This window comes from Sarcophilus harrisii, chromosome 2 (assembly GCF_902635505.1).
Source record: "Sarcophilus harrisii chromosome 2, mSarHar1.11, whole genome shotgun sequence".
NCBI lineage: Eukaryota > Metazoa > Chordata > Mammalia > Dasyuromorphia > Dasyuridae > Sarcophilus > Sarcophilus harrisii.
In genome coordinates this window covers 143,851,200-143,873,210 of record NC_045427.1, presented here as the reverse complement: position 1 = coordinate 143,873,210, position 22,011 = coordinate 143,851,200, and the positions used below count along the sequence as shown (strand labels likewise).

Here is a 22,011-nt window from a genome sequence, read left to right as displayed (position 1 = left end):
GAAATAGAGAGATCTTTTCCATATATGAACAAACAGTCAGGTTAATCTCTGAAACCAAATGACAACATTTACAAGACTGTCTCAGAGCTTCCTGAACAGAAGTCAGTCTTAAAATACGCTTCCAAGAAGGGAAACGCATTACCCAAAAAAATCATAAAATAAACCAGAAATAAATCCAGGGCAGAAAAAGTAACAAGAGAATACTAGAACCGCTTTCTCCCTCTCCCTCCCCTTCTTTCTCTCTTCCCCTTCCCCTCCTTCCTCTCTCTGTCTCTGTGTCTGTCTCTGTCTCTCTCTCTCTCTCTCTTTCTCTCTTTCTTCCTTCCTGCTTTTTCTAATATTCATGCCACATACAATGTTTTTAGCTTTCAAAGGGGGGAAAGGGAAAAGAGAGAAGAATATCTTGTTATACCTATAGAGCCAGAACCAGTGACAAAGACAGAGAGACAGAGACAATTTTCCTTAAGAATCCTCAACACCTATCAGGTGGAAAGAAAAGAATGTGGAGAGATAATTTTCCCCCAAGTCTTTTCTCATTCTCTCATTCCATTCAAGTTAAAAATCTCCCATAAGAAATATAATGCATAATCCTCTGTGTTTACAAGCTTGACTGCACTTTTATCCCATTAATCAAATGTTGTGAGTAGACCTGGGTGCTTTCAGCTGAGAATGACTCTAAACATACCAAAGCACACTCTGGTTCTTCGAGGGAAAATCTATATGTTGCTTAGGGAAAAAACATTTTCTCCATCAAACTCGTCAAAACTTAGTAACTAAGGATTTTCTGTTTTGTATATCATAGCCATGAAGTGCTAACTTGTAATTACACAACTTGGTGTTATGGCTTCAGATTCAGAGTAAAATAAATAAATAAATAAATAATCCATTTTAGAAATGTCACCTTGTGAAATTTGTACAAATTTAAGTGCCCTTACTTTAAGTTGATGACTGCAAACCCTGAGTTTTCCCTGTACTTTCTCAGGGTTGTTTCTTATTTAAGAAATAAATCTGACACTATTATTCAAGGATTGATTGCCTAGTTTGTGGCTTACAAAGGTCCTTTGCTTTTTGTTCCTCCTCTTCTCCCTTGACTACTGTACCTTTTGCGTGAACAGAGGGAATAAAGAGATAAAATTCAACTCAGTTAATTTGACAGCTACTAGTTAATTGTTTTGATGAAAGATTTAGTGAGAGAGGCTGAAGCTGTTGGATTATCTTCAGCTGGTATAATGTCTGAACACAGTGGGCACTTAATAAATGTTTATTGAACTAGATTAAATTACATGTATTTATTTCAGTTATCCACTTTTTCTCCATACTCTATTACCATGGAAATATTGAGACTTAACTTCAGAAAAATGTCTATTCGCTATCCATGCCTATTTCTCTGGCATTTAAGTCATCATCAGAACTGTTTATAAGGAGAAAACCTGTGCTCTAATATAGGTATTGAAAAGACATTTTTAAAATTGAACCACTGAGTAATGAATTGAACCAGCTACACCCAGCAAAAGATCTCTGGGAGATGACTAAGAACCATTACATTGAATTCCCAGTCCCTATATTTTCGCCTGCATTTTGGATTTCCTTCATAGGCTAATTGTACAATATTTCAGAGTCCGATTCTTTTTGTACAGCAAAATAATGGTTTGGTCATGTATACTTATTGTGTATCTAATTTATACTTTAATATATTTAACATCTACTGGTCATCCTGCCATCTAGGGGAGGGGGTGGGGGGAAGGAGGGGAAAAATTGGAACAAAGGGTTTGGCAATTGTCAGTGCTGCTAAATTACCCATACATATAACTTGTAAATAAAAAGCTATTAAAAAAATAAATAAAATAAAACTGAACCACTGGTTAGATCATTCCTTTGAAAATGGGTGACAAATTCAGAAAGATGTGGCATTGTTTCAATTCTAAGTTCTTATAGGCAACATCTGGAGAAACACTTTCTATATTTCTATTTCTTTTTGCCAACACTAATAGACTATAATTTTCATGAGAGGAATGTTTTCACTTTAAATTAAAACTTAATTCTTTATTGGTTTTCACTAGATCTCCAAAGTAAAGGCCAAAACAACATTCCTCTTAACATACATAGGGTTTATGTCTCCGTTTCCTCTTTCTTTTCCTCCTTTCTTCTCCAAAAACTGAGTATTTCTCTATCTCACCAAGGCTGGAAGTACAGCAGCATTGCATGGGCATATCCTCGAACTGATCAGATCATTAATAGAGCTTTGATCTGCTCTGACCTGGGTAGATTTGCTCCTTTTTAGGCAATCTGGTACCCCATCCCACCATGGGCTCATTCTATTAATGATGAATTTAGTAAAGAGACCCAATGGGCTTTAGCCTACTACTGCTTAAAACTCCAGAGATCAAGAGCTCTACTAGCCTCAGCCTACCCAGTAGCAGAGATTGCAAATTTAGTCTTCCTCTTTTTTTATCCTCTCTCTCTTATAAATCTCATTCATTTATACAGCTTCGAGTGTAGTCTCTATGCTAATGACTCTTAAATCTGGATTTTCCCCCAGACTTCTTTCTGAGCTTTATGTTCACTTGTCCAGCTCTCAATAGTAAATCATCATTTGAATGACACCAACAAGTCAAACTCAACACATTCAAAAATAGGCTTTTTATATTTGCCCCCAAACTTGAAGCTTTTATTTCTTTTATTAGATTTTTGTTTCTTTTTATGATCCTCTTTCTACCTCCTCCCGCCCTCATCAAGTTAACACTTTGGCATTATCTTTGATTCTTATGTTTCCCTCCTCTCTCATAGCTACTTAATTACCAGATACTATTGATTGTACCTCCATTCTCACATTTCCTTTCCCACTATTGCTTCCTTGGTACATGCTCCCTTCTTATCACAAGTTACAGAACTAAAGAAAGGGACCCCAGAGGTCATTTAGTTCAATATGGACCTGAGCAGAAACCCGCTCTAAATATCCCTAACAAGGGATCCTTTATCATCCACTTGACAACTGGGAAAGAGGAACCTACTATCTAAGACAACCCATTCTATTTTTAAAGAGTTCTAATTAAAAAAAAAATTTTAAGACATTTCTAATTGTTGGGAATTTTCCCCTTTACCTAGAACCAAAATCTACTTTTGTGTAACTTTAAATCATTTATTATTCCTGGCTCTACCTTTTGGAGTCAAGCAGAATAAGGCTAATTTCTCTTCCACAGGAAAGACCTCCAAATACCTGGAGAACATTGTCATTGCTTCCTTACCCAAGTCTTTTCTTCATCTGTCTCTTGGAACAAATATCCCAAGTGCCTTCAAATCTTTGAAGATATGACCTCCAGGACCTTCTTCATCCTACTTAACTTCCTCTGGTTACTCTTTCACTTACAGAACTAAACACCATATTTCAGGGATGGTCTGATCAGAGTAGAATAAATCAGGCCTATCACATGCCTCATTTTGGTTACTTGACCTCCTTTAATATACCCTAAGCTTATAAGGTTCTTTGATTGTCATGGTCTACTGTTGCCCTATAATGACTTGCTAGTCCAATAAAATTTCTAGATCTTTCTTTCACACAAGCTGTTGCCTTTGTACATTTCCTCCATCACTAAAATGACTGTCCATTAGGACTTTATAGTTAATTCTACTACCTCCATCTTATTAGATACTGAATATTAGTCTAGCCTGTTGAGACTTCTGAATCCTTCCTCTTGCCAGAAATTTCTCTTCATCCCATCTTACAAATTTGACAAGCATTTTGTCTATGCCTTCATCAAAAAAGCCAACAAACATCATAAAATGTGACAGAGCCCAAGGAAAGATCTCTGATTCACTCTATTAAAGACCATTCATCCAAATAATTATAGTGACTTCCTAACAGATTTCCCCCATCAGTTCTCTCTCCTCTCAAATCCATGCTTTCTATAATTACTAGATGTATCTTCATTATTTGTAGCTTTCAATACATTATTCCTTGACTTAAAAAAACCTCTCAGTGGCTTTCTACTGCCAAATGAATAAAGCTCAAACTCCTTTGGTTCAGAATTAGATCACACAGACTGTGATCACCTTTTAAAAGGTGATCCTTTTAAAAAAATTAAAAGCCACCAATCCCTTGGGAAGTTAATTTGCTTAATTTTGAAACACCCTCCTCCCTAGCCTTCTTGATTGGAAAGTGATTGAGCTCAAACTCAAGTAGCCAATTGCACCTAACCACCCACCCAGGTCATGTACCATGTCTTCCTTTCATCTAGCCATTTGCCTTAACCATCTTGTCTTCCTGCCTGCCTACTCTTCATACTCTACTTCTTTTCTGGTCTTAGTAACCTTATACATATTATTCTACTTCACTCCTCATCTTCTTACTGACCATCTTGCCATCTGGACCACATCACACACTGGAGATCTGAATCCTTTTCAGTCCCATAACTCTTCCTGGAGCCCTACTATCCCTGATTGATGAGAGCCTCCTATGTCCACTAGGCCAGTTCCAATGATGTTTCATTTTACTCCATGGCCATCTTTTGCTGGCTGCTTTGAACATATCACTGCAGGCCCCCTATTCTTCCAGTTCTGGAACACTAATTATATCAATACATCTATTACAACTCCCTTATGGCATTACTCATCCTGTAACTATCAGAACCAAAATATACCTCCCCAGCCACTATTCCCTTATATGTGATGTTCTAATTCATTAAAATATAAGCTCCTAGAGGCTAAGGAAGCATTCATTTTTATTATTATTTATTGTGAGAATCAAATGAGATATCTGTAAATTTGTTATTATTTATTCCTATCCCCAGAATTTAGCATCATGCTTAAATAAGTGCTTCATAAATAATTTTTCTTTAATTTATTTATATTAGCATTGTCCCTAAAAAGGGACATCAATTTCCTGCCCTATCATCAATTTACCAATCCTATAACTCCCCATACATGCTCTGTATACCACTCCAAACCATCTTCCCCAAATTAGAATGTAACCTCTTTGACAGTGGGGGAAGTATAGTTTTTTAAAAATTTAATCTCCAGGACTTTGCATATGTGGTGCACAGAAAGTGTTTGATGAGTTTTCTTTCATTCATTTTATATATATATATATGTCCTGTCTTCCTCTTTTATGCTCCATGGAGGTTGGTATCACATCTTATCTAAACCTTATAAATCCCAAGTGCCTTTCTGCTCAAACAAATTAGATGTTTAATAAGTGTATATACTGAATTGAATTTATAGAGGGGAAGTCAATAACTTCCTCCAATGCATCAAGGAAGTAGGGGATCATTGAACGTACTCTCTCTATCAATGCCAATCACAATCTCTCCATCCTTCAGTAGACAACTTTCTAAGTTGTTGTAACCAGAAAATGCCAGAACTTTGTGGAAAATGTTTTCATAATGAGCCTCACCAGATTTATTTAAGAGGTTTCTCATTATAGGGCATTTAGCCAATGTTTTTTCTATCTTTGTAGGCTTTGCTAAGCAGGTAGGGGCACTATTAGGTGGATACACTAATTGGAATTAGAGTCAGGAAGATGTAGAACTAGAATTCAAATCCAGCCTTAGATTCTTACTGGCTGTGTGACAGTGAATAAGTCACTTAACTTCTGGGTGCCTCTGTTTCTTTAGCTGTAAAATAGAGAAAATAACAGTACCTACTAAGTAGGCTTGTTGTGAGGATCAAATAAGATAATCTTTGTAAAATGCTTAGCATGGTGCCTAGAACATAGTAGGAGCTATATAAATGTTAGCCATTATTATTATTAATTCAGCCTCAGACTCTTACTAATTATGTGAACCTGAGTAACCTGTCTGCTTCAATTTCCTCAACTGTAAAACGGAGATCATAAAAGTACCGGCTTCTCAGGATTATTGTGTGGACCAAATAAGATATCTGTACAGCACTTGTCACAATATTTGGCTTGTGGAAGGCGCTTAATAAATATTTATTCCCTTCCCTCCCTTCCTACTCATACTCTGTTAACAAAGCTTTTGAAAATGTAGTAACTTCAATGACATGATGAGGAACTGAAGCAGAGTTGTAGGAATCAATAGCTAAGGTGAAAGAAATATTTTCATCAACTTTAAAAACATAAGAATAATATTAGAGAAATGTTAAAGTGCCAAGGCAAAAACAGTAGACCTTAAGTTGGAAGACCTGGGCTCAACTCCCAGAGGTGAGATCGATCTTGTTTGTGTGTAAATCATTTCAGCTTTAGGACCCCAGTTATTTCATTGTGTAAAATAGAGATATTCCTTACCTATTAGCTCATGGATTACTTGAGAGAATCAAATGGAATAAAGTAGGTTCCCTATAACCTATACAAATATAAAGTCTTATCATGAACCAAACCATTACCAACTTTTGTACTACAGGAATAATTAGTATTCTGCAGTTAGACACAGCAGAATCACAGAATTTAAGAAGTGGGAGGGAGCTCAGCAATCATGTAGTCCAACCCATACACAAACAGCATCTTCATTATAACACACATCAAATAGTCAACCAGCCTCTGCAGGTTTTTTCCAAGGAGCAAGAACCAACAACCTTTTTAGATAGCTCATTCCACTTTTTGAGCAACTCATAAATGTAGGGAAGTGGGTAGATAGAGTGCCAGGCCTGAAATCAAGATCACTCACCTTCCTGAGTTCAAATCCAGCCTCAGATATTTAATAGAAGTATGACCCTGGGCAAGTCACTTAACCCAGTTTGCCTCAGTTGCTTCATTTGTAAAATGAGCTGGAGAAGATGTCTGTAAATGTACACATCTATACACATATGTATGAGGCTCAATGGTATATTTGATACAAGGCTGGTCTTGATCTCAGAAAGACCCCAGTTCAAATCCTTGCTCGAGGACATACAACCTGTCTGACGATAGACAAATTATGGAGTTTCTCCCTGTTATAGATAAGTGCTAAGAACACAAGTTGCAGAGGAGGTGTCAATCGGCACTGGTAGAAGGAGTTTCCTAGATCAATGAACTCACAGATCTAGTCCCTATCACTATTTCCATTCATAAAATTTACTACTGAAAGTTTGAATCTAGTTCTCTTGTTCATCCTCTTTTCTTTCATCTTTTTCCAAAATTCTTTTTCTCCAAGTCCCAGTATCAAGGGCAGCCTTGATGGGAGAAAGAGGTCACAGAAAAGCAACCTTGAAGGTACCAGTGGAAAGAAGGATAGTTGTACTCTTTTGCCCAGATATTAAAGGATTTATCATATAGATCTGCCTCAAGGTTGATTAGATGTCTGTTTGTAAATAACAGCTAGCCATTATCCCCATCCTAAATTCTCTGGGAATCATTTTTTTTTCCTTCAATAAAGAAATGGCCAGTACAAAAACAAAAGAAAGCTATTTCTAGGAGATTAAAGGGCTTCTAAAATCATACATCTCTGAAACTCAACCTCATTGAGTCTTTTGAGGATGACGGGGATGGGAGTGGGGAATGAAAGCCAGCTTGATGCTGAGCTCTGGAGATTCTGGGAGTAGAGAAGCCCATGTCCCTTCTTCTGTAACTTCTAGTATTTGGAGCATGCTTATTTACAGTATAGCACTGATGTCTCCAATTAGTTATGGGATAGTTCAGGTCCCCTTTTCATTTTCCCTACCTGCTGTAAGTAAGGATAAACATGGTACATAATGATACCTTGATGAAGAAATTTCCTAGATTAGGAAGTTTAGCAGTACCAGATCTTATACTATATTATTGGACAGTAATTATCAAAATTCTTTTATACTAAGAAATAGAAAGGTAGATCAGTGAATCAAAGTAGAAATACAATTTTGGAGCAAATGACTATAGTAACCTTGTGCTTGACTAGTGAAAACGATTAAGTTTGGGGAATAAATATTTATTATTTGGCAAAAATACTGTTAAGAAAGATGGAAAGCAGTCTGGCAGAAATTGAGCATAGACCAGTATCTTACACCATTTATCAAGATAAGGTCAAAAGGAATACATGATCTAGACATAAAGAGAAGGATTACAAGAAAATCTGAAGAACATGCAACACAATACCTATCAGACTTATAGATAGACAAATAATTTATGAATAAGCAAGAGATACCAATGTGACAATTTCCATTACATATTTAAAAAGGTTTTGTATAAATAAAACAATGAAGCTAAGATCAGAAGGAAAGCAAACAATGGGGAGGGGCTTTATAGGCAGTTTCTCAGATAAAAGTCTTGTATCTCAAATATGTGAAGAATTTTGTCAAATCAATTAGAATATAAGTTATTCATCAAATAATAAAAGATTAAAGGATATGAAGGGGCTGTTTTCTGATGAAGAAATCCAAAAAATTTATAGTCATATGAAAAAATGTTCTAAATCCTTGATTAAAGATTGTTGGATATGATTGAAAGGAAAAATGACAAATGTCCTGGAAAAATCAGGACACTAATTTACTGTTGGAATTGGATGGAATTGGGAACTAATTTAATTTTCTGAGGAGCAATCTGTAACTCTGCCCAAAGAATTATTAAATTGTGTATACTTTTTGACCCAGCAATACTACTATTAGGTATAATTTCAAAGATGATTAGGTATAAAGGAAAAAAAAAACTTCTATGTTCAAAAATGTTTATAGCAGCTCTCTTTGTAGTGGCAAAGAAGGGGAAATTGTGGGGATGCTCATCAATTGGGGAATGGTTGTATGTAGCATATGATCATAATGTACTACAAGAAATTATCAACTTACTAATTTTAGAAAAAATGGACGGACTTGAATGAAATAATGATGAGTGAAATAAACAGAACCAAGAGAACATCATATACAGTAACAGCAATAATGTTTTAAGAAAAACTTTGAACAACTAAGTCATTGTCTATTATAAATACCCAAATTAGTTACAAAAGACCTATGAAGAAAGATACTACCAGTATTCAGAGAAAGAACTAATAGAAATATAAAAGGAATGATTTTTACACACACACACACACACACACACACACACACACACACACCCTTGTTTCTAGTAGTAACCATCTCTAGCATGAAGTAAAGTGAGAGAAAATAAAAAAAGAAATTCATATGATAATTTTCTTATATTTTTAAAGCAATAACAAGTGTACATAACAGAACTAGAAATTTCATGTGTCATGATTTTTTTCCCAATTTTACTATATCATGGAAATTTTTTTCTTTCTTTTTTTTCTTTTTTTTTATTTCTTAAGCTCAAAAAAAAAAAAAAAAAAAGATTATGTGGATAAGAAAGGATCCTTCTCTTAACTAGATGAACTCCTGCTCCTTCTTGTCTGATCAAGTCCTACTGCTGTTAAACAATGGACAGATCATTTGATTTTTCTTGCTTTCTTTACTTTTCATACACAGATAGCTGGCACTTTAAAAACCGGATTATATAGTATACTACAGGTGGCCACACAAAATGAGATCCTGGAAATAAATTGCCTTACAAAAGGTGTTTAAGTACTACACAAATGTTATATGATTATAATTCTGAATCATAAGTTGTTACAACTCTTTAAGAAACAGGCAAATTTTGGGGAAGTTTTCATGGAACCAAGGACTAGCACAAGTGATGGTTTAAAGTTAGGATTTACATTATATATCTCAACAATGATACTGTATGAGGATGTATTCTGATGGAAGTGGATTTCTTCAACAAAGACAAGATCTAACTTAGTTTCAATTGATCAAGGATGGACAGAAGCAGCTACACCCAAAGAAAGAACACTAGGAAATGAATGTAAACTGCTGGCATTTTTGTTCTTCTTCCCAGGTTATTTATACCTTCTAAATCCAATTCTCCCTGAGCAACAAGAAAACTGTTTGGTTCTGCACACATATATTGTATCCAAGATCTATTGTAATCTATTTAACATGTATAGGACTGCTTGCCATCTTGGGGAGAGGGTGGAGGGAGGGAGGGGAAAAATCGGAACAGAAGTGAGTGCAAGGGATAATGTTGTAAAAAATTACCCTGGCATGGGTTCTGTCAATAAAAAGTTATTTAATAAAAAAAATAATAAAGTCAGGATTTAAAGACACAATAAAGTAAAATTCAGACTAAGTTTAGTCATGAAATGACAGAACAATAGCATTGGATAAATCACTCTGGTGTGTAACAATCAAAAATGGGAAAGTGAATGTATGCAGATCCAACACTGAAGAGAATAGGCAGATGAACAGTCATTACTTAGCCTTATGTCTTTCTTCTTTCTCCTTTTCTCCCTGGAAGTTGGTCCCATTCTGGATCAATCTAGGCAAGATCAATTAGCCTTAAAGCCTTTGAACATAACCAAACTTGTCATGGATTATCCTCTCCCCAAGAGACAATCAAGAAATATTTCCAAACTAAGTGCAAGGGTTAGAATTTTTATTTGGTTAACCCTGATTCTAGAATGGACCCCCCAAGGATTAATCTAAGCAGAACCTTCATTTAATTAGTCTCTAGGGAGTACAAAATGAGGCATCTTCCTGCATTATCTTCTTCCTTGTTATCGTCACACAGAAAACAAATTTGTTTCTTTCCTGAGCCTTGGAGATCAACTTACACACTAAAATCACAAGTCCTCACTACTTTTATCTTTTTATAAATATTGTTGTTGGTTACAGTACCATCCAGACCTTTTCCAGCTAGCCAGATGGAATCTTTGACGTAGTACCTTATTCAAGATAAAAAATTCCAGGGAGAGAACTTGATTACATATACTATGCGGAGGAGGGTTTTTTCTCTGTTTAAAAATCTGCTCAGAAGTCTGGGTGAAGAAATTTTGCAGTTTATGCAACCTCTAACTGCTGCTAATAATAAAGTTATGTGTAATTATGAACATCTCACTTTAATATTCATGGAAATACATTATATTTTAGACAGGTGAAGCTAATGAGAGTGCTGTTTCTGACCTTCCTGTTTCCATTCTTTAAAAAAATACTGTTAAATTGACAAGGTGAGATTAAACAATGTAGTGTTTCTGCACATGCTTTTGGAGCTGATTCAAAATGTTAGAATGTATGTTGGTTTTACTTAAAAAAATTTTTTTTTGCATAAAATTTACCTACCCTTCAATATACAAAAGAAAACTATTAAAAATGGACATGAAAGCAACCATGATGTTTTTATTCATCTACAATTAAAGGTAACATGCATGTTTTAACACATTATAATTTTCTTTATCATTTTATTAATTCAAATTTTGTTGAAGGCTACTTTTGGAATTTTTTTGCACATTTTTGGAGGAAGGTTTTTCTATTATTGATGGGATTTTCTTATCTCAAATATTGCTCTCTATTCTTCTCTCTTTCTCCCACTCCACCTTCCCTTCTCTTCTCTCTGTGACTTTCCCTTCCCCTCTTCTCTTCTTAAAGGACTAAGCTGGAGGTACTATGCATATTTTTATGATAGCTGATTTTTCTACATTCTAACTCCACGTCTACAATTATTGACTACTGTTGATTCCTTTTCTTTATAAAATCTTGCAGTTTTATATAACCATACAGAGTTTTTAGATATGTTTGTCTTGTTTTTATTCTACTACTAGGAAGAACTTTGGGGGGAAAAAAAGGATCCCATCACCTCATACAAAGATTTTGCATGTTTATAATATATAACAAATCTTTCTGTTGGACAAGTATAGGGCTCTTGGGTCCAAGGGAGATGTATCATGGGAATGAAAAAGTTATTACAACCTTGGAGAAAAAAACAGCATACATAAACTCAGGCTCTATGAGTTTGTACATCAAGAAAGATCAGTTTCACATTAAGTAAAACAAATATGTGCCAATATACACTAACCCTGTATTAATATGAACAACCACCAAAAAAAAATCATGCCCCCAACATAAGGCAATCCATTTTGTGCTCTTTGCTGTAAGTCAGCAAAATACTTCTTGTAACCCAGCATCAGGGCACAAACCTTTTTGTTTTTGATCAGCTGCAAAAAGCTGGGAAGCTCTGAAAAATGTAGCATGTAAAATCTCCAAAGTATTTTTCACCCCAAGGCCAACAACATTCTTAAGAACAATTCTTCCCCAGCTCATGCTTGCTCATGCATTAAAATCTGAAATTTAGCACATGCAATTAGAAGCCTGAACAGCACTTGCTCAAACATTACTGATCAAATACGGTTGCTCAAACATGGCTGGCTGATCTTGTTTGTTCTCAATGTGTATAAAAAGATTCTTTAATCCAAAGGAATGAATATTTCTGGTTTCTGTCTTTTAAAGATAAGCCATCCAGTAAGTTAAACGTGAACACCAAATAAACGGCTAGTTGTGGAGGTCACTAATTTAATGGATAAGAATTCATTATCTTAATGAAGATTTTTTTTTAAAACTAGTAAAAGACAAATATTGCTACAAGGAGATCTCCTTGCTTTCAATCAAATAAACACAATTAAATGTAGTGGATGTGAATACCAATCAGGTATCTAGCACAAGGGTATAATTAAAAAATGATTGGAAAGACCTACCGCTTTATAAATCCAACAGTCAAATTAACAAGCATTTTATTTAAGCACTTACTATGTGCCAGGCACTGTGCTGAGTGAAAGGAATAAAAAGAAAAGACAAGAATAATCCTTGCCATGCCTAATGGGCAAGATAACATGCAAACAACTATGTATAAACAAAATATACAAAAATAAATGAATAATAATAACATCCAGAATTTATGTAGTACCTTAAATTTATGACACATACTAGAAACAATATCTCCTTTTATGCTCATAACAACCCTGGGAGGTAGATGCTATTATTATCCCCATTTTACAGATGAGGACACTGACACACAGAGGGGTTAAATAGGGTCCCACATCGAAGTGTATGAATTCAAATGTGAATTCAGGATTTACTCACTCCAAATCAATACTCTATCCACTGTTCTACCCACCTTCCTATTTAGGATAATCTCAGAGAAAGGATACAAGCATTAATTTCCTTCTAAGAGTCTCTAGTAAAAGAAGAACTAAATTAAGGATACAAATCCAGAATGACAACTAGCTTTAATATACTTTAGCCATGGTATTTCACCAAAATCCACAGGAAGACTTAGGGATTGAGGAATCTAATAAAATGAGATAAAAAGGGATGGGGGAGGGGGAAGCATTTTCAAGTAATATTAACCTGAGTGAGGCAACTTGTGATATCCACAAAGAAATGGGAGATAGGTGGTAGTGGAGGAGTTTAGCTGTTTAACTTATTGAATATGCTTGGCTCCTAGCTATCAGGAATAAGTAATTTCCTGATAAGTGCCTTATTACAAAACTTACTCTAACCTGAATCATCTAGGTCATGGTACACAGAATACCATGCATAGTTCATAATAGGAACAAAAGTTCAGAATAAAAAGGTTGTATTGAAAATTTTCTCTGGGATTAGAAAAACCACAAGGAAGCCTACTATATATTTGAATATCTATTGAAAATTTCAGCTAGGAATGAGTAAAGTGGTTACAGGATGAGTACTGGCAATTTTAACTTAGTTCCCTCACCTTTAGAAATGATAGGTTTTTAGTCAGATTGAGAATTCTTAACCTGGAGTCAATAACCTCACTTTTAAATTTTTTATTAAAACTTTTTATTTTCAAAACATATGCATAGATAATTTTCCAGTACTGACCCTTGCAAAACTTTATGTTCTAAATTTTTTTTCCCCTTCCTCCCACCTCCTCCCCTAGATGGCAAGTAATCCAATATATGTTAAACTTGTGCAGTTCTTCTATACATATTTCTACAATTATCATGTTGCACAAGAAAAATCAGATCAAAAAGGAAAAAAATGAGAAAGAAAATAAAATGCATTGCTTATGAAATTTATAACTATATATCAATGTAATCAGTTTCCTTTGTAATTCTATGTATTTTATTTTCTGCATTTAAAAGGAGTCCGGAAGCTTCATCCAATTGTCCACTGGATCTATAACATACAAAAAAAGATAAGAGCACCTGAAGTAGACTAGAGGGTCCTTAATGTCACATTTCTAACTAACAGAAACAACTAGTACACTTATTGTGTATATACTATGTGCCAGGCACTGTGTTAAAATGCTTTTTTACAATATTATTTGATTTGATTCTCACAACAAGCCTGTGAGTTAGATACTGTATAATCCCCATTTTAGATGAGAAAACTGAGGTTAAAAAAAAAGGCTAAATACCTTGCTCAGGGTCACACTAGTAAGCAAGTGAGTACCTATGGTCATATTCAAATTCAAATCTTCTTGACTCAATCCACTGCATCACTTAACTGTGCTCTAATGTCCAGTAATTTTGATGATTTCAAGGAAATCCAGTCTACACAAGTCTAATGGGTTTATCCAATGGTTCATTCATATTAATAATTTTATTAATCATAATTTTTCCACAGCTAAAGTCTTAGTGTAATGCTTCCCTGCAGCATGAAGGAGATCCTAGTTCTCTGACAGACAAGCTTCCCAGATCTTACCAACCTGATGAGTCTAATGAGAGGCTTTGTTCTCCTTTGAGAACTGGCCAACAACCTTCAAGAGAGGCTCATCACCAGTTTGGCTTGAGAGTAATAAATTGTTCAGCTATAACTGTACTGGGAGGCTATAACTAACATTTTATTGTTGTTCTTCAGTAGTTTCAGCCGTACCTGACTCTCTGTGATCCCATTTGGTGTTTTCCAAGGAATACTGCTTTCCAGCTCATTTTACAGATGAGGAAAAGAAGGGAAACAGGGTTGGGTGACATGTCCTGGGTCACACAGTAGCTAAGGGTCTGAGGCCAAATTTGAATTCAGATCTTTTCTCTCTCCAGATAGGACACTCTATCCATAGTACCACTGCCCATCACGACATTTACATGGAACTTTACAAACATTTTCTCACTTAACTCTCACCAAACAACCCTTAAAGGCAGATGTTACTATTGGCCCTTATTAATTGAAGATAAGGTTAAGTGATTTGTCAAGGGCTACAGAGGTAGTAAATGAGGGAAGATTTGAATCTAGATCTTTCTATGGTTCATTTCACTGCACCATATGATCATAAAATGCTACTCAGAATGATTTACACACTAACAGAGCAAAAGGCTCATAGGAACAAACTTAGTCTCCATCAATCTCTCCAAATTGGTGACTGGTACAGGTACTAGCACTAACAATAAAAAAAAAGTAGTATGGTAATGAGGCACCTGTCCTCCCTAACAATTCCAGAAGGTACATCTCTGTCACAAGACTTACTCAGAGGAACAAACAAGTCACTGCCTCTCTACTTGGACCCTTATGGTATAGGATCAGAACAGATATTTGAGTCAATTAAACAAACATATAAAGCACCCACTATGCACAGAGGACAGTACTGGACCATGGAAAAGCTTAGATGAGATATCATTGCTGTATTATGTGTAACTTACTGTCCAGGATGGGAACAAAGGAGCAAAGCTACATATGCATGAGAATGAAGAGACTGTGGCAAGTCATTTAACCTGTCTCAGCCTTACTTTACTCATCTATTAAAAAAGAGAATTGGACTAGATGGCCTTTATGGTTTAAATCTATGGTTCTAACTATGGCAATAATAATAAATATAAAATTGTTTTTCCACTATGGAGCCTAAAGCACCTCCTAGACTCAATCCTTGAAATGTGTGTATCCTTAAAAGTTCAGATGAGAGGGGAGAAATAAGACTAAGCACTGAATAGTTTATTATCTATTCTTATATTTCAAGAAAGCTAAGAGGAATGAGAAGGCAAGTAGGTGGTGCAATGGATACAGCCCATAACCTGGTGTCAGGAAGATCTGAGTTCAGACATTTAATAGGTGTATGACCCTAGAGAAGTCATTTTATCCTATTTGCCTCAATTCCTTATTTGTAAAATTGGGACACACTCGAGAAGGAAATAGCAAACCACTCCAGTATTTTTGCCAAGAAAATCTCCATTGGGTCACAGGGAGTTGGACATGACTGAAAGACAACAAGAGGAAGGAGCAAACTAGCAGCCCCAGTGATACTATTTGATTTCCTCCCATGATGAAATTCTGGAATGCAACAGCCAAAAGTCTGGAAAAATCTTCTGGTATATAGCTCTATTAGTACGTGGCATTTCTAATTTCCTAGCATTGCCCTTATATGCCAACTTTCTATCCAATGAGAAGCTGGAATAGAGATGATATGGAACACAATGGTAAACATCCCAGCTGGAAGGAAATAAGGGAGCAATAAAAATATAACAAAGTTAAACATTTTTAAAATAATTATTTTAATAAATACTTAATACCACATATAATGGGTATCTAGGTGACATAAAGGACAGAGCACCAGGCATGTAATCAGGGAGTCTCATCTTTCTGAGTTCAAATATGGCCTCAGATTCTTATTAGCTGAATGACCCTGGTCAAGTCACTTAACCCTGTTTGCTTCAGTTCCTCATCTATAAAAATAAGCTGGAGAGAGAAATGGCAAACTATTCTAGCATCTTTGCCAAGAAAACCCCAAAAGATGTTACAAAGAGTGAGACATGACTGAACAATAAAAATATACATATATATATGTGAGCATTTGAGCATAAAATATATATTCACACATACATACATACATACATATACACATAGAATTAGTCAATCATCAAACATTTGTAAAACACCTACTCTGTGTCAGGCTGAAGCTACAAAGAAAGGCAGAAAACCAAGCCTGCTTTCGAGAAGCTCATAGTTTAATGGAGAAAACAACATGGAAACAATTATGTACAAATTATGTACATAATTATCTGCAAAAGAGATATATGCCTATATGATGCTGTCTGCTAAACATATATACATTTACATGTATATATGAAGTGTTACATATGTAATAATAATATGTAACATAAACATATCAGGGGCAACTAGATGAAATAGTAGTAGATAGAGCACCAGCTCTGAAGTCAGGAGGACCTAAATTCAAATCCAGCTTTAGACACTTAATACTTTCTAGCTATGTGGCCCCTGTGCAAGTCATGTAACCCAATTACCTCAGGAGAAAAAAACCCGATAAACATGTATCTGTGTATATAGATACAAATATAGACATATAAGCTTTAAGGATTGTTGAAGCAAATTACTGTTTTCTGAAATTCACCAAAAGGGATTTAAATTGTTATTCTTTAATCTCTATGGAATCTTAACTAAAATCCATTTCCAACCCTCTCATACAAAATTTCTAGTTTTATACACTAATATAAACAACACTTTAAGCCACTAATGGATTACAGCTGAATATACAGCAAGGAAAACTACTGGTTTTTCAACCTGATCATCTTATTCTTTTTTTTTTTTCCTTTCTTTTTTGCATTTGGTTAATATGAATCCTGGATTGCAATTATTTTCTTGAACAAACAAAGAGCACTGAAGTATTTGTTTTGGGTAAAAGAACTATGGTATGAAGATCAGCATGGAACTTGAAAATGAATGGGGAGCAAGAATGAAGGGAGGGTGGAGATTGGGCCTAAGAGCAAAATGTAGGCTATGAAATTAAGCAATACACTCGAGAGATAGAAAGTACTGGGGTTGAAGCAGTTCTCAATATGCCTAGCCATCATTTTTTTAGTATTAAAGGAATAATTTCCTGTCCTTTCCTTTCCATCAATAGGATCACTCATCTGACCTACTTCCAAGGAAGCAGGGGAAAAAATGCAGAAGCTGCTTTATGGATCTTATTTTAACATGTCTTCTGTCCAAGTACCTTTAAAATATATATATTGACAAAAATGAACTCTTTCAACAGATTGTAGAAAAGAGGCAGACATACCCATACAAAGATAGTGAAACTTTCCTATGAAGGATTTGAGATGGGATTGGGAAGAAAACATCTTCAGTTTTATTAGAACAAAAAATTTCCAACTTATACTACAAGCAATATTTTTATAACAAAATCCAATATAAAAACAAAAGGTGTTTTGATATGCTCTTGTATCTTCCTTTTTAACAGATTTGAAAGGTTTTTCTAGTCTCAAAGGGTTAAAAACACTTTCACATATTTTCTGAGTACCAGGGGTTTCTCCTTGAACTAAGGCCTATTATTGTCTCCATTTTGTAGAAAAGGGAAATTGAACCCACCCAGAAGTTTAGTAGGTGTAGTGACTAGCCATGTGACTTCCTTGGTAAAGGGAACTCTAGATGAGAAAAACTCCTTTCACCCATGCAGATCAGCACCTTCTCTGCCAATTAACCCAAAGCTATGACAATATACTTGCCCAGGGTCAGATAGTAAATGTCAAAAGCTAACTTGAACCCAGGTTTGCCTCATTTTGAGGTCAACTCTCTAGGGACAATGTTTTAGTCAGAGGTCTCTTAATTCCATGGTTTAATGTTCTTTCCACTAAATTATGCTATTTCCCAGAAGGAAAGCTGACCCATAATAATATAGTAACTTGGAAAAATAAAAGATCCTACTTTTTTTTTTTTTTGGTTAAGAAAACTGAATTTCTAATATCATTTCTTATGCATTCATACATAAACCTTTTACAATGATCAACATTAGGGGAAAGGACAGAACATCTGCTACAAGGAATACAAAAATTCTCATATGACCACTATTTTGAAGATGTGCTTTTTAAAAGATGAGAAAAGCAATTTGGATATAGCCGAAGTCACCACATTGTAGTAATTGTAAAATAATACCACAGTTTTGGGGGTGATGTGGATAATGGCTAAAAATGAAACTAATTCAGCTTCATTAATATTATACTTATGCCCAATCAATGCAAAACTTTTTTTTTTTTTGCCACTGTACATTTTTCCTCTAGGGAAAAAAGTTTTCAGATGATGCAAAAGAGATATTGTCTTTGCTGTAGAAGTTAGCAAAGTTAGCATTGCAAATTCAAATGTAAAACCAAAACAAAACCCCCCACACCAAACTCTTAAATTTAGATAAACCAAAAAAAAAAAAAAATACTAAAATCATTGCAAAACTCAATTCTTGGAAAGGACTTTACGCCATTTTAGGGAACTTTAAATGCACTGTCAATTCCTTATAACTTTATCAAAATCTCCAGGAAATTTAATAATAGAAAACACAACTAACATTATGACAACTGAATATTTTATAAAAATGAACACATTAGAAACATTTCTGTTCCCCCAAAGCAATCAACTATGGTATACACCAGACTTAACTTAGTAAATGGAGAGTAGAAAGCTTCTCATTTCCAAGAAACTATAAGGCAGAGATTGATACTCAAGCACAGGAATTCCTAAATTCACATCTGTAAATTTGTTAGTTTCAATATTTTGACAACTGTATTTCAATATAATTGATTTCTTCTGTAAATGTATATGTTTTATTATATGGATTTAAAAACACTATTCTGAGGACTCTCTAGGCTTTACAGGGAAGTCCGTAAGACAGTACTTCCCCCAGAAAAGGGACTATGACACAAAAAGGTTAAGAATTCTGCTCTACCAACACTCTTCCAAAGTATAGTCATTATTAAAAGCAGTATTACAACCTTTTCTCTTAAGTGAAAAATGGCATATTAGGATCAAGAACCGGTTAATTTATAAGATTAGGAGATACCCAAGAATGAAGGAAAGAGGCCTCTTTAATATAGGAGCCTCTTTAATATAGGAGCAGTTAAACTACAGTAGGTAAGCTTGAGTCCCAAGTGATGCTTTCTTATAGATTCACAGCATCTTTGAATTACAAGGGTTCTTCATATATCTTTTCCGGCAATTAATGGACAGGACTGGATTCCAACTCCTGATACTTCTCACTAGCTGTGTGACTCTAGGAAAGTCACGTTACTATGCTCTCTGTCTCAGTTTCCTTAGCAGAAAAATGAGGATAAAACAACACCTAGCTGCCAGGATTATTTTGAGGATAAAATTAAATGTTCGTAAAGTGTCCTGAAACTCTTAAAACACTAATTGTTTGCTATTCTTTCCCCCTCTTCTGCAACTGAAATTTGAACGAACGTGGAGAGAATTCTGTTCTGTAGGCAGCAATTGGTTGATCACCTTCCCGACTATTAATAGAAAGATTGTGGGGAAACCAAACAGTCCGTTTTGACAGCAATACACATTACTCAGGCCTCAGGGGAACCGGAGTTTTCATGGAGTGGGTAGTGGGAAGAGATCTCTCTAAAAGACAGAAGCGCACCCAGAAGGAAAACCTTCTGGGTCAAGACAAGGTTTAGTCAGATGTCCGAGTCATCAGTGTTAGGACAGCTATGGTGGGCGCACAATGACGGGGGAGGGGAGGAGAGGAAAGGGGTGGCCCCACGCTCCGTTAGCAGGCAGCTTTCTGGGACGATGCAAGACGCAAGAGTGGACCCCGCTAGCCGCACGTGGAGGAGGAGGAGCCGGAACTTGGGCGACAACCCCGAGTCCCACGCACAGCCTCAGCCCCTCAGACACAGACAAGCTTACTCACTCCGAAGGAACTTTCTAAGCGGCCTCTACGTCGGGGAATCCGAAAAGAAAGAGCGGAGAAAAAGACGCTGAAAAGGGGTTGAGTTCAGAACTAGAAAAGACATAGAAAGAAGAGGATCCCGTTGGAAAGAAAGAGGGAAGCCCTCAGGTGCTCCTTTCTCCGTCACAAATTGGATCCCTAAGCGCTCCATCCCGCTTTTTGGTTTATGGTCTCCAGGTCCCAGAACATCTCTTCCCTACACTCCACCCCTCCCGCCGTTCACCACCTCAAGGTCAAAGGCTTCCAGTTACTGGGAAACCGAGCGCAGGAGCACTTTCTCCGTTCTCCCTGGGGCTCAACCCTTAGCATCCGTCCCCCAGGGCGGCTCAGTTTACCTTAGGTGTCCCCCGCCTCTCGCCACTCCCGGGCGCTCTTTCTTCTAGATCAGCCCTCCTGGGGAAGCTGCAGCATGTCGGTCCCCAAGGATCTCGGGCTCAGGACTAGAGCGGAGGCCCCTTCGGAGCCATGGGCAAGAGAGGCTGGGGGCGACGAGTCCAGGCACAGTCCAGACCCCGGGCCAGCCCGCGGCGCAGCGCGCGGTATCTTAGCTCCAAGCCGCTCTTTGTGTGGGTGTGCGAGTGTGTCTGTCCCCTACTCCCAGCCCCTCCGGGCTGCCTGGCGCCGCCCCCGCCCCCGCTCCCGCCTCCTCTTCTCCCCTCCTCCTTCCAGCCCGACTGGAGAAAGAGAGAGGGACTAGGGGAGGAAAAAGGCACAAACCCAGTCCGCCCTCGGAAAGGAGAGCTCCCTAGGTGGAGCAGCCTTTCCCGATACACTCACCGCATCTCCTTTCCCAGTTTTCCCCTGACTCTCTAGGGTAACAGAAGCGAGGCTGAAAGCTGGGAACTGGGGAGTTGGGGAAACAGGAAAGCAAGGGTACGAGTAGTGAGTCCCCTCTGGGCCTTATTGTTTGAAAGAACTGGCATCAGTCTATCTAGCAGTCTGAAAGACTTCCCTGGAACTTTGGAAACTTATTAACTCACTTTGGAGATACAATGTTTTTCTGGGAGAAGAGAGCTTTGTCATTTCAAAATACTTTGAAGTACGTTGTCTTCTCAGGTCCTTTATGAGCTAGGAAAGGTAGATGTGAGCACCCTCACTTTAAAGCAAAGAAGTTGGTTAACTTTAAATTCAAATCAACAAATTTTTACCACTGTCTATATACATTGTCTGTGATCTTCATTAATGGAGGAAGTTTGCACATCAGGAGTTTCTCTTTGTGAAATTTCAGGCTCCGAGAAGCAGCTTGGTATATTAGATAGGGCTGGCCTTGGAGTCAGGGACACTTCAGGTTCAAGTCCTCCCTCTGATCTGGTTCACACTGGCTGTGTGATCAAGGGCAAATTAATCTCAGAGTCCTCTCCCACGAAATTCCCTAAAATGATAAGTTACAGACTAGTTGATGATCTGCATTGGTGTTTCACATCAGGAATTCTCCACATTAGTAAAAACCCAGGTCTATCAGCCCTCTTCCACCAAACAAAAAAGAAAAATCATTAATTCTTCATATATTCCTAGATACTATATGCACTATTGGAGTTTTGTTTTTAATCTTCATGGGTGATTTTGTAGCAGAAGGAAATTTCAAGTAATGTTCCATCACTGCATAGCTACCTGTGTTCTGTAAAGCTTTGAGTGTTGTCTGGGAGTACTGAACA

General features: G+C 36.6%; 1 protein-coding gene across 1 annotated transcript in view; it reads right to left on the bottom strand.

The window, feature by feature from the left end:
* NINL (ninein like) overlaps positions 1–20,972 on the bottom strand; it is a 153,475-nt gene extending 132,503 nt beyond the window's left edge. Inside the window, exon 1 of the mRNA XM_023494828.2 lies at positions 20,692–20,972. The gene's annotated coding sequence lies outside the window, so the exon portion shown is untranslated. The remainder of the gene's footprint in view (positions 1–20,691) is intronic.
* Positions 20,973–22,011: the final 1,039 nt, after the last annotated feature.